Source organism: Ambystoma mexicanum, chromosome 6q (assembly GCF_040938575.1).
Source record: "Ambystoma mexicanum isolate Mex_15411 chromosome 6q, UKY_AmexF1_1, whole genome shotgun sequence".
Classification (NCBI taxonomy): Eukaryota; Metazoa; Chordata; class Amphibia; order Caudata; family Ambystomatidae; genus Ambystoma; species Ambystoma mexicanum.
This window is the reverse complement of record NC_090937.1, coordinates 733,440,452-733,453,157: the sequence shown is the minus strand read 5'-3', so window position 1 is coordinate 733,453,157 and position 12,706 is coordinate 733,440,452. Positions and strand designations below refer to the sequence as shown.

The 12,706-nt window shown below is 46.6% G+C and overlaps 1 protein-coding gene across 2 annotated transcripts in view; it reads left to right on the top strand.

The window, feature by feature from the left end:
* Positions 1–12,706, top strand: part of NR3C2 (nuclear receptor subfamily 3 group C member 2) — a 2,234,141-nt gene that overhangs the window by 550,418 nt on the left and 1,671,017 nt on the right. The gene's annotated exons all lie outside the window — the stretch shown is intronic.

Below are 12,706 nucleotides of genomic sequence, written 5' to 3'. Positions count from 1 at the left end.
TTCTGCTGCAGGACATGGACATCCACTGCCGGAGCGCTGTCGAGTTTTCTTTTACTTGTATCTCTAGTATTCGAGTACGTTCTGCCACACTCTGCACATCTTGTCCCAGCAACACCATGTCGATTTTCACTGCATTAGTTTGTGTCCCTAGTGAAGCCTTCAGGCACTTCACTTCACACAAACTATCTCGCCAGCCACTGCTTCTCGCCTCACACTTTTCCAGCCGAGTGCTCCCGGGAGGTTTACCTGCATTCCCCTTCACTTGCACCAAATTCTAATGCAGTGGAAGCTTGTCTTTTTCGTCGGATCATGCAGGATTCACAGGAGCAGTCTCAGTGGAAGACCTACTCCATTGGCTGCTAACCATGCCCCTCCTCTCACACTCCCTTATACTGTTTTTGTGTTTCTGTTGTTTTGGTCAAGTGAGCGCCCTGACACCTGCAGGCATGTTGGTGCTATACCAAAAAACTTTAGAATAGAACCCCTAAAACACAGTTAGCAGAGGATAACAGCAGGACAAGGATGATCAGCCGAATCACCAGAGATCACTATAACATAAAGAAGATCTTCAATAGACACTGGAACATCTTACTCTTAGATGAGGATCTCAAGAGATACATCTCAGACAGGCTCAAATTTGTCTTCATTAGGCCACCAACCCTCAAAACTCAGTTAAGTCCTAGTTTCATGAAAAATAGGAAGAAACTAGTACAAACAGGTGTACTTACTGCAATCCCAATTAAGGATTTCTATAAATACATGAGCTGCTCAATGTGCAGCTATGCTCTCAATAATGTGAAAACTGTTATAACTCAAGGCAATCAGAATATTGATATACAAGGTTTGATAGATTGCCGCACAAAATATGTTGTGTACATTATCATCTGTGTATGCAATAAAGTGTATGTGGGCTCGACTATACGTGAATTGCGATTTAGGATAAGGGAACACATCTATATGTCTACTACATCGGATAGAAAACTCCTGCTACAAGAACATTGGGCATGGGAACACCAGATGGATGATAATGATCTGATCAAGTTTATTGGCATCAAGTACATCCTGAAGAATGACCAGTGGGACGATAGAAAACTGATCATCAGACATGGAGAAGCCAAGATTATCTGTTTTTTGAGAAGCACAATATATGGATAAAATAAGGACAATTGAATGCAAGTTTTCTATAGACATGAAGGAATGTTCAAAGCAGACTATGCAATTGTATGTCATATAAGTCTCCACACTTTTTAGGCAATTGTCTTATGGCTCAGCCAATTAAGCTAAAGAATGCTAAATGTATAGAAAACATAGAACTAAACTGGTCATGAAATCAAGAGAGGAGAGTGGATTACATCATGTACGCACATACAAACACTCTGTATCTAATGAGGCATAATGATTCAATTTGTGAAAGCAGAATTACGTTTGGAGTTTATTGGACAATGTTTGGGAGTTTCAGTAGTGCTTGCCAATGTAGCCCTGACATATATAGAAACTGAAAATGATCAGCTACAGAAATATGTAAACAGGGTAATGTTTTTCTGAGGTGAGACTCACTCACTAGGTATGAAAATGTTACATCTTTTAAAAAGAATATGGGTTACCTAAGAGCCTTTTTTTTTCTTTTTTTTCTCAAAAATAACATGTACAGTTCTTATCCCAAATGGAGAGTATTCCATAATGTGGAGAAATTCATGAACAACAGTACTTAAGGACCACGGGTAAGCGGACTTGAACTATGTAAATAGCAAAGTATTTAAACACGAGGAGCTTTACAATTACAAACTATCATTGCATCAGCTGTAAGAATAAACTACTATCTGGACAATTCTGCCTATGTTCTCAGCAACAGTAATGCTAAACTAATTCCTTAAAAGGAAAGCTTTCATCGCCACCCCATCCTTATGATGTCATCACGTTCAATAATAATGGTGGTTATTGCACATACATTGAGGCTTACACAGTAACAGACTGATGTCCAATTTTGATGACATATTTTCTAAACATTATACTCAAGTAATATATTTGGAGATTACATCTGCGATGGGGACGTAATGTTTATTGCATATACTGTCGCGCCCGAATCATTATGTTGCCCCAAGGACAGCAGAACTGGTATAAATACAGTTTTCAAAATGGCGCGGCGATCCAATACGCGGAGCGCCGCCCCATTTTGAAACACTCAATATACGAGCTGGTAAGTCTCCTCAGAAGGAGGTACCTTTGAAGTTTAAACAAGTTAGAATTGACCACTTTAGCTAATGTTAGCGCTGTTCTTCTACATTATAGGTAAAGGGATACAGGCACTTGAGCTGTCACAATTAAATACAATGTGGGTTGTAATGGCCAACAGTATAATGAAGCCATGATATGAAAGGAAGCATTTGAATTTCCATAAGTGAGATTCCTGACAAGATTAGTAAACGGATATATGTTACTATACAGTCTGTGCAAGACTAATGCAAACCTGTGTGTCACGTTTCATATTTCAGATTGAGCTATATGTACTGTAGGGAGAGTTAGAGTAGTTGCCAGGGTGCAATTGCAGGACCTAAGCGAGTATCAAATGGTAGATAAACAAAAGTATTTACTTAGAATTAGATAAAACCACAGGACCTGTATATTTTTTTCTTCAATTTGGTTATTTATTAATCAGCGTACAGGAGAACATATACATTAACAATTGCTTGCCGACCCTAGAATGCATGTAAATTGACAAGTCCCCTATCCTGCCCTCGTTATCCCCAGATGGAGCTTGTTTCCCAATTTTATTAGGCCGGGTCCGGCGACGGGCATTCGCTGGTTACGTGAAGGGCTCTTGCAATCAAGCGTGGCTTATAGGTCAGGGCCGGATAAGTCTGGTCATAGTCTAGCAGCGGGGCCCAAATGTTTGTAAACCGATGAAGGGAGCCTGCTTTGGCTGCTGTGACCTTTTCGGCAATTAGAATGTCCCAAATTTGTACCCAACAAAGGGTCGTCAGAGGGCCATCTATGGACTTCCAGGTGCGCTCCACAGTGATTTTGGCCGCCAGCAGGAGTTGGGTGATCAACGTTGCCTTCCTTCCTGTTCTCGGGCAGGAGTCTGGGATCGGGATCCCCAGGAGGACATGCTCAGGGGCCAGTGGTATTGTAACTTGAGTAATATCCTTTATTATGGCGAGGCATTGAGACCAGAACTCCTTTACCTTAGGGCATGTCCACCACATGTGGAGATAGAAGAATCCTTAGAGGCCGCAAAGGCGCCAGCAATGCAGATCCAGCGCTCGCTGGAAGTGATGAAGACGAAGAGGGGGGGGAAGTACCAGCGTAGAAGCAGTTTGTGGGCACTTTCCCGGTTGGTGATACAGGGGGAGGCCGTGCGTGTTCTCGACCAGATGTCTATCCAGGTTTGGTCCTCTATGACGTGACCCGAGTCTGCCTCCCATTGATCCATGTAAGAGGGTTTACTGTGGAAAGGGTCCTCTTGCAATAGTTTATAAAGGGACGAGATCTTCCCTCGGGCCGGCAGGTCTTGAACTGTGAGCTCTAGAGGGGCAAGGGCATGTGTCACTGAAGCTCGGGTCTGGGGGTGGGAGCACCAATGTCTCCGTTGGGCGTAGATGAACCTATCTGTTTCTGTGTGTTAGAAAGCTACTTTGCATTGCTGGAAGGGGTGGGGGGCATCTCCCTCGAAGAGCTGCCCCATCGATTCGAGGCCTCCCGCCACCCAATTCCTAAAGTTCGCAGGACGTGAGCCTGAGGAGAAGGCTGGGTTGAGAAAGATGCGGGAGAAAGTACTCCGCGCCCCTAGGATACCTTTGGGTCTGCGGGCACAGTCCCAGGACCTGATTGATTGTTTGGTAGAGGTCAACAAGCTTGGCCAAGAGCGGCGCAGGGCGAAGGGAATAAACAGTAGAAAGCGGAGGGGAAGGGAGAGCTGGGATTGTTCGATCTCCACCCATTTCGGGCACCCCGAGGCGATGCCCCATGCTTGAAAGTGAGCCAGCTGTGCTGCAATCTGGTATTCGCGGAGGTCTGGGACCCCAATCCTCCCAGTTTCACATTGCTCATCATGGTTTTTCGGGGGATGCGCGCTCTCTTGCGTCTCAGATAAAGTCAATCATCTTCCTTTATAGCTGCTGCAGGGGGGTAGTGGAATTGAGGTGAGTAGAGCGGAGCAGGTGGAGCAGGCGTAGAGGAACCATGGGAGAAGGTGAGAAGGTTCATCTTGCATGCCGTAATGCAGCCCAAAAGGGAGATCTCTTGCAGCTGCCATCGGATGAGGTCCCTTTCTAGTTCCTCGAAGATGGGGGGGAAAGTTTGTCTGGTATACTTTTGCTGGTTGGGCGGGCATCCGGACCCACAGGTATGGAATGGAATTGGTGCTCCATTGGAGTGGGCTTTGCGCTTCTTGGGCTTCTTTTTTGCCAGGGCTCAGGCCCACCTCTAAGGCCACTGACTTTCCAAAATTGATGGCGAAACCTGAAACACTCCCAAAAGTGCCAGGACCAGGTTATGCCTGAATTTCAGCCAGGGCCGCATTCATGGAAGCCTTAATGTCAGTGATGGTCAGCAGCACATTACTGGCGTAAAGAGCGATCTTATGCTGGGCGGGGCCTATCTGAGGGACCTTGATTTGGGGCTGTCGACGTATGCGTTGGGCCCGGGGCTCCATGGCCAAGGCGAAGAGTAAAGGAGACAAGGGGCATCCTTGTCTTGTTCCACACGTAAGGGGGATCGGATCCGACAAGAGGCCATTGATTCTCAACCGTGTGCTGGGGGATTAATAATTAGCCAGGACCATTTTCTGGAAAGTCGGGCCAAAGCTGAAGCCCTCAAGGGTGAGGCGAAGGTAAGTCCAGTCCACTTTATCAAAGGCCTTGGTTGCATCTGGGGACAGCAGGGCGAGTTGTTGTACTTCCTGATTGGCGATCTCTATTAGGTCTAATGCTCTGTGGATATTATCCCCCGTCGACCTGTGGGTTATGAATCCAGTCTGGTCTGGGTCTATAATGCTGGGGAGGATAGTTGCGAGGCGGTTGACTAAAATCTTGGAGTATATGTTGGCATCTACATTTAATAGCGAGATGGGTCTATACGAGCTATTGTCCTTAGGATCTTTCCCGGGCTTGAGGATAAGGACAGTGATGGATTCCTGCATAGTTGGGCTAATGTTCCTTGTGGCAGCAAATGAGTTGAAGAGCCGGGTTAAGGGGCCCACTAGTTGCGAACGGAGAGTTTGTAGAATCGGGTGGAGAAACCGTCTGGGCCAGAGGCCCTGGACTTCAAGCTTTTTATAGCTTCCTCGACTTCTTCACTTGTGATGGGCGACTCAAGTCCTTCCCTTGCCGTGGGGGTGAGAGGAGCGGAAGAGCTGCCTCTTGAATGTAAGACTGTTGTTCGGGTAGGCTCCTCGGCACTGCCATCATTATCTACGATTGATGGGTAACCGCCAGGCGAAGCTTCTGTCGTTCCGCGAATTGGACCACCCCTTGAGGATCACGGAGGCCCAGGATGGTGTTTCTTTTCTTCACTTTGGCCAGTTTATTTACCGCAGCTTGTTGGCCTTATTGTTGTTGATATAGTACCATTGTTTTGTTCTGGTTAGTAAGTTTGCCGTGGCGTCAGCGTACTGCGCCTCCAGTCTCTTCCTTGCCATCTGTAAGGCCATGTAGGATTTTAAGGGCCAGCCCTTTAGTTTGTGAATGGCTTCCGCCTCTCGGACCGCGGCTTCCAGGACGGCACGGGCCTGCTTGTTTTCGTTTGTGGAAGGCCGCGCCTTGGGCGTTCAGCTCCCCTCTGAGCACCACCTTCATGGCATCCCAGGTGTTAGCTGATGTGGTATCCTCATCATGGTTTTCCATGAAGTTTTTTATTGTTCTGGCAATGGAGTCCCTTACTGCCATATCGCCTAGGATAGGGTCATACAGGTTCCATTGGCGGCGAGGTGGGGGGGAGTTGGGGTTGTGAGCTTGCAGGATCAGAGAGACAGGAGCATGGTCTGAAAGAATCTGAGGGCCTATGGTAACGTCGTCCGTGAAGGTAAGGATCTGGGGGGAGGCTAGCAATAAGTCAATTCTGGAGAAGGTGCGGTGAACATATGAGTAGAAATTGAAGTTTTTCTCCTCTGGGAATAACAACCTCCAGGAGTCAACTACATTCAATGTCGAAACAGGTGGAGCAGATCTTTTGCCAGTCTTAGGTCCTTGGAGGAAGGGGGGGATGATCTGTCTTTGAGTGGGTCTGGGGCCCCGTTAAAGTCTCCCCCCAATACTTCAGTTTTAGGTGCGGGGGTTGGTCCTCTAGGTCCTCTTGCCGCGGGAGGGGAGTTTGATGGGGGGGGGGGGTTCAGGTCAGCCATAGTCTTGGAGGGCAAGCTGCTTCGGGTTCTCCTGAGGCTGAGGTTTTTCAAATCATCTCCAACGGGAGGTATGAACTTCAAACAAAGGCCTCCAACGGGGGGGCCAGTACTGTGGCCAGGGGGCCCGATATTAACTTATCAGTGTCTCCCCCGCCACCCAGGCTGTCGGCAGCCCGAGAGGTTGAGTATCACCCCAGGGGTAAAACGGTGACATCCACCCTGGAGGAGGGTATGGACTGCATGGGGTCCGCAGCAGGCTCAAGAAAGCTGGGTTCCAACGCTATGTGTGCTATAAGGATTCTGTTGATTCTTCATTTAGGTTTGCGGTTTCTCTGAACTATTGTCCAGGAAGCGAGCCTAGGCTTGGGGGAGGCCGCGCCCGGCTCGGAAGTCTTTCGGCCAGGAGAAGAGGATTCCATGCCCCCAGGAGAGCCAGGACCTAGGATCAATGCCGCATCCTCGAGGTGGCTGATGGTTCGCGGGGTGCCATTGTGTGAATTGTAGGGCCGTCGGAAATAGCCATCGATAGCGGATCTGCTGGTCTCGGAGGAAGATCGTGAGAGGGTGCAACACTCTGCGCTTCTGCAGGGTCAAGGGAGAGAGATCCTGAAAAATTTGGAGAGGGGAGCCCTGGAATGTGAGTTCATCACGGGTGCCACCTATCGCTGATATAGCCTCTTTGGTGGTGTAGAAGTGGACTCTTGTAATTACATCCGGGGAGGAGTCTGAGTCGGTTCCCTGGCGGGGGTGCAGTCTATGGGTACGATAGAGTAACAACTGTGTGTCATCGAAGTTAGGTAGCAGCGACTGGAAAAAGTTGCCCACATACTCAGGTAGGTCCTTGTCAGAGATGGAGGAGGGAAACCCACGGATGCGCCAGTTATTGCGGCAGGCGCGATTTTCCAGATCTTCCTGCTTGTATTCGAGGATCTCTGTCCTGTCCATCAGGGTCTGAATCGTGCGTTGCACTTCCACTAATGAGTTGGAGTGTTCTTGGGCTAAATCTTCAGACTCCCTCGTCCTATGCTCGATGTCACTGACCCTCTGTTCCGTTTGTTCGAGCTTAGCAGTCAGTTCTGACATGCAGGATCTAAACTCTCTTTTAATGTTGGACATGAAAGCTTGAAGGTCTTCTTTGGTTGCAAGGGTACGGTGTAAGTTAAGACATGGGGGGCCCTAGATGCTAGTTGGGGGGGGGCACACAGTCTTGCTTTAATGGTAGCAGAGGGGGTTGAGTGGGCAGGGACGCCCCAGTAGGAGAGCAGGAGGGACGGGTCCATCAGAACCTTTTCTATGGTGGAGAGGTGACTACCACGCAGGAGGGTGAGTAAAAGGAACTCCTAAATTTATGGCTGCTGTAGGAGCTCTACTCTCCAGGTGGGCAGGCCACTCCGTACCGTTGATGATGGGGAGTGGGCTGTGGCGCCCCAATAAGTAGAGAGGTGTCGTTTCTGGCCGGGCTGCAGTAGAGATTCCGGGGGTCCCAGACTCCGAGGAGGTAACAACTTGGGCTCCGGGGGGGGGGGGAGGGAACAACCTCAGTGGTCCATGCTGGATTAGTCCTCTTTTCCCAATAGAGAGGTCCCCTGGGGCCTAGGCGGTGAAAATTCCCCACATCCAGCAAGGAGAGTGGGCCCCAGATAGCTTGCTCCCTGTGCGGGGGGTGGGGCACAGTATCCTGTCCGGTGCTGGGGTTCCATGAGGGGCACAAGAGGTGCCGCTGCAGCGGTGTGAGGGCCCACCACAGGATGGAGAACACAATTTAATGCCCCCGGGGCCGGGGACCTCGGCAGCAGGGCACAGCCGCTGCCCGCTGTAGCCTCACCCTTCGGGCACCTGTGTCGCTGCTAAAGATTGTTGGGTTGGGGGGGGGGGAGACGCCACCTTCAGAGGTAACGCCGACCCGCAACCTCCTCAACCCCCGCTCCCCGGAGGAGACCTGCCACCCCGCAGGCAGGGCTCCAAGGATCCAAAAAGCTGTTGCCGGCACCCTCCACGGACCGCCGGTCCGGCCCCCGAGAAGAGGAGGCAGGAAGGTGGGTGGGATCCGGGGGGCCCAAGCGAGTTGAAGGCGCCGGGGCAGGGGGACCTACTCAGCGAATGAGGCCACGTAGCTGGGTCCGGATCGGGCTCCCCATCAGCGTCAAGGCTGGTATGCGCCTACGGTCCGGGCACAGTCTGGTGAAGAGGCGCTGTCAGGCTCCACGGGAGAGCCCAGGAGGAAGCCAGCTGGCAGGGGCCACTCCCAAGAGAACGCTGTAAGGCATCCGATCTCAGAGACGCCATTTTCAGGCCGCACAGCAGTTGCAGTAGGGAGACTTCCTCAGAGCGTTTTCGGGGCTCCCGTCTCCGTTAGCGGCCCAGAATGTAGCCGGAGGGGCACTAAGCATTCCGCAACCAGGATCAAGAGTGCAGATAGTTGGAGCACAGTGGGAACATATTTTATTTGACAAATACTGCAGTCCCCATTAAAGGAGCAGCCACATCGCTGGCACTCCAGGCCATGCCCCCCCACCTGTATAATTTTTTAAATCGCTAATAGTAGTAATACCAATTGGAGACTAGTATTTGGGAACACATCAGTTGGAGAAAAACATTTAGAAACACAGTGCTGTGCTCTCAAATCTATAATCTCACATGGGATACGCACAACTTTTATCAATAGAGCTTTTCAACAACTCATGTCACCACAGTGGGACAGTGCTTTTTGTATACTTAACTGTGTGCTGGTCTCGCACCTGTGGGGGAAATGGTTGGTTTAACAGCACTAAATTCATGTAGATAGTATATGTAGTTTGTGTCGAAAGTGATTCTTTTATTAGCTATTGCAAAATTGCTGTGCTAACAAATTATGTTGTTGTTTTTCTTTCCCCTTTACCTTTCTATTCTCACAGTTGCATAGGTGGATTTTAAGTTATTTATATCATTTTGCTTTACAGAATGTGACTGACGTATGGGTATATCATTGATAATTTTCTGAAATTAATTCTGATGGATAGTACTCTGGATCATGCCCAGACAAAGCCCATAAGAGGCGAAACATTTAGCATGTGCACTAATAGGTGAATGTAGGCACGAGAGAGTACATGGACACAGAACAGTCCAAATGTATACCCGTCTCTGTTATGTATAATTCACAATGGCATTAATAAGGTTTGAAATAAGACTTACTTGGTGAATGTCTATGTCAATACTTTTGCACACCCAGATAAGAGGTATTTTGTAGCAAAGTATTTATCATACTTTCTAGAAAGCAAATCATAATTTTTTCTGTAGTTGTTTTACCTGCTTATGGTGATTACTTAATCCTAAAAGAATTAGTAGGAATTGTACCACAAACATGTATCTCAAACTGGAAGTTGACAAATGGCATTACTTTTAAATTGTGTTGGATTTGTAACTAGTGGTATTGAATCTCATTTAAGTGCAACTTTTTACGTATATTAACTTCCTTTCGCACCACCTAATTATTTTAGCTGATATTGTAAGGCATTCATTGCAAGAGAGGACATAGAAACATGTTTTCTGACTTCCAAGGCCCTTTCTTTTTAAGGCCCAATGATTATATTAAACGAGTGAAAGTCACGTTGTGTATTTTATTTTACTTTTTTGGATTTGAACTTTTTGGTATCATGTCCCACGGCCTGTGAGTGCATGATTGTAAAATGTTGAGTGCATTAGGGAATAAAAGACCCCTGGTGGAATGTTGGGTGTGTGATATGGATGTTCGTTCTACGAGTGTCCGTTGCAGCCTGAGCTGAGACCAAATGAGAATGACTGCTGTCTAAATCTTGATAAATTACTGTAACCTGTGAAAAAGCAACTCATCTTTTCTACAACTTGGGTCCTTCCTGATCTGTCTAGGGATAAAGCCTACATTGTCCCAAATGTCCAAAACGCTCAAAAGTGCTGATCAAACACAAAGAAGTGTAACCGAAGCCCTATCTGGCATTTTTTTGTGTTTCATTCATAGGTCAGCATGTTAAAAACTGTGAGTCTAATAATGGTGCATAAATAGTAAGTAAAGTAAATGTCACAACTTGATTCACAGTTTTTCCAGTCTGCACTTTTGTCATTTTTATGTCTCCTGGCCCTAGCCAAAGCAAGTTGTTTCCTGCTGTCTCAATGGTTAAAGTCTTCATTTTCCCCAAAATGCACCCCACTATCACCAACATTTATCATCAGATAGATTATTGCTCATTCCTTCATAATTCAATTTTTACATAGCTGATTTTACAATTTTCGTAACACTGTCCTATCCTACTAAAAGAAAACAGTTATCTAAAACAAATGATTATATGCTCACTTCTGAATTGTGTTACTAGATCTTTTGTATATATCTTAATGCACATGTTTTTAGAACAGTAATAGTAGGCTTGTCTTGGAAGCCGCTAAAAAGGTCTTCCATATTTTGTATCTCCAGTTTTACCTTTTCAATAAATGGCACTGTTGATCTTTTCTGTGTCTTCTAATAAAAAATGTATTTGCCACTATCGTTCAGTGGTTTTCAAGATCTACTAGTACCCTGATTTCTTTAGGAATTTACTTCACAGCAATCGGCAAAATCAATTTCAGGTTTTTCATACTGTACATTGTTATTGAAGTTTGCTGCCATGAAGGGGCAGACTGGGGACCAAAAGAGGCCCTGCAAAGTTGCCCCATATTACACATTTTCAGCAAGCCCAACCCTTTTCCTGTGAGAAAATGTGGAAATAAAATAGGTTACCACTTGCAGAGGCCTGCCGGGAAATCTCTTGGAACTGATGCGAGCCCAGATTATACCTGTGTACTATTTCACTAGCATATTAAAAACAAAACGTCTGCAGCATGATTCTTTGCTGCAGGTGAAGAAATGCAAGGCTGTGTTTTTGAGTAAACATACTTTCTATATTAACAAAGCAGTTGTTGGGAACCTGCTTATCTACTGAAATATAGTGCTATCACATTCATCTAATGGCACTTACTAAAGGGACTTACGAAAGTCTTCACGTGACAAATGTACAAGGTCAAAGAAATGTTGCAGTACTTGGAATTAAACTTGTTGTGTCTGCTTTGTGAAAAGTGGAATTCATTTAAGCCTTTCTATTGTGTATTATAAATGTCTTTAAGCAAATATTTAACACATTCATTAAAGTCTAGTTACCTTATGTTTTTGAGACATTTGGACACCTCTGGCTTTTTATCTTGCAAAACGGCCAGCTCATTTCCACACCTGACCACTAATTTGGCTCCAAATTATCTCTGATACATCGCCACATGCAGGTGAGATGCTATCAATTTGCCAGTAGGTATCTCCTTGTACTTTACTACTGGTCGAAACACCTGCACATGCTTTCACTTTTCACAATGCACAGTCCTCCGGCATACAAGCAGCCTGGCACGGATCATGCGTTGGTGGCTTAAAGATTAGAACACTCCTGGGGGAAGTGATAAGACATCCCTAAACTGTGTTGCTTACATTTACCTTTCAAGTGGGAGTGCACATACACAACAAACTCCAGTAGATAATTGCTTTATTTAATAAAAGTGTTCTTCACCCTTGAGCTCCATTGCTCCTGATAGTAGTAGGTCTTCTACACTACTGCTCCTACACTACTGGATGGCCCTCCTCCGGCACTGCTACTATCTGACTGCCCATAAACTTCTGCTGCAACCTTCCCACCTCCCACCTGCCTCTCGTTAGTGGCTCCCTGGAGGCCTTCACTATTTGCCTACTCAATATCTGCTGTGCTCTTCCCCTATACGTTTTTTTTGTATTCTTTATTAGAATTTTCCAATGGAAGTAAAAAAAAAATACAATATAAGTCAATAAATAAAACAAGAATCATGTAAATAATTTTAACACAATTTTGGTACAATATTTACAGAGGGTGCAGAGCTCGGAAGGCTGAGAAAAGGAAAGGGTGGACAGAAACCAGGGGCGAGCGAGAAGCAAAGAAAAGAAGGAGAGGGAGAGGGAGAGGGAGAGAGGAAGAGAGAGGGAGAGAGAGGGAGAGAGAGGGAGAGAGAGGGAGAGAGAGGGAGAGAGAGGGAGAGAGAGGGAGAGAGAGGGAGAGAGAGGGAGAGAGAGGGAGAGAGAGAGAGGGGGAGAGAGAGGGAGAGAGAGAGAGGGGGAGAGAGAGGGAGAGCGATGATTTGAGGGACTTCACACGTACAATTTGTTGAAGACATTCCAAATTGCAAAGTATTTGTCTATTCTTTTTGATCTCTGATAGCTTATCTTCTCTCTACTCGAAAGAATAGCTAAATCTTGTAGCCAGCCATGAATTGTTGGCCTGGTGTCACTCTTCCAACACTTCAGAATTAGCTTTTTTGCTCCTTGTGTCACTCTTCCAACACTTCAGAATCATCTTTTTTACTATCAGA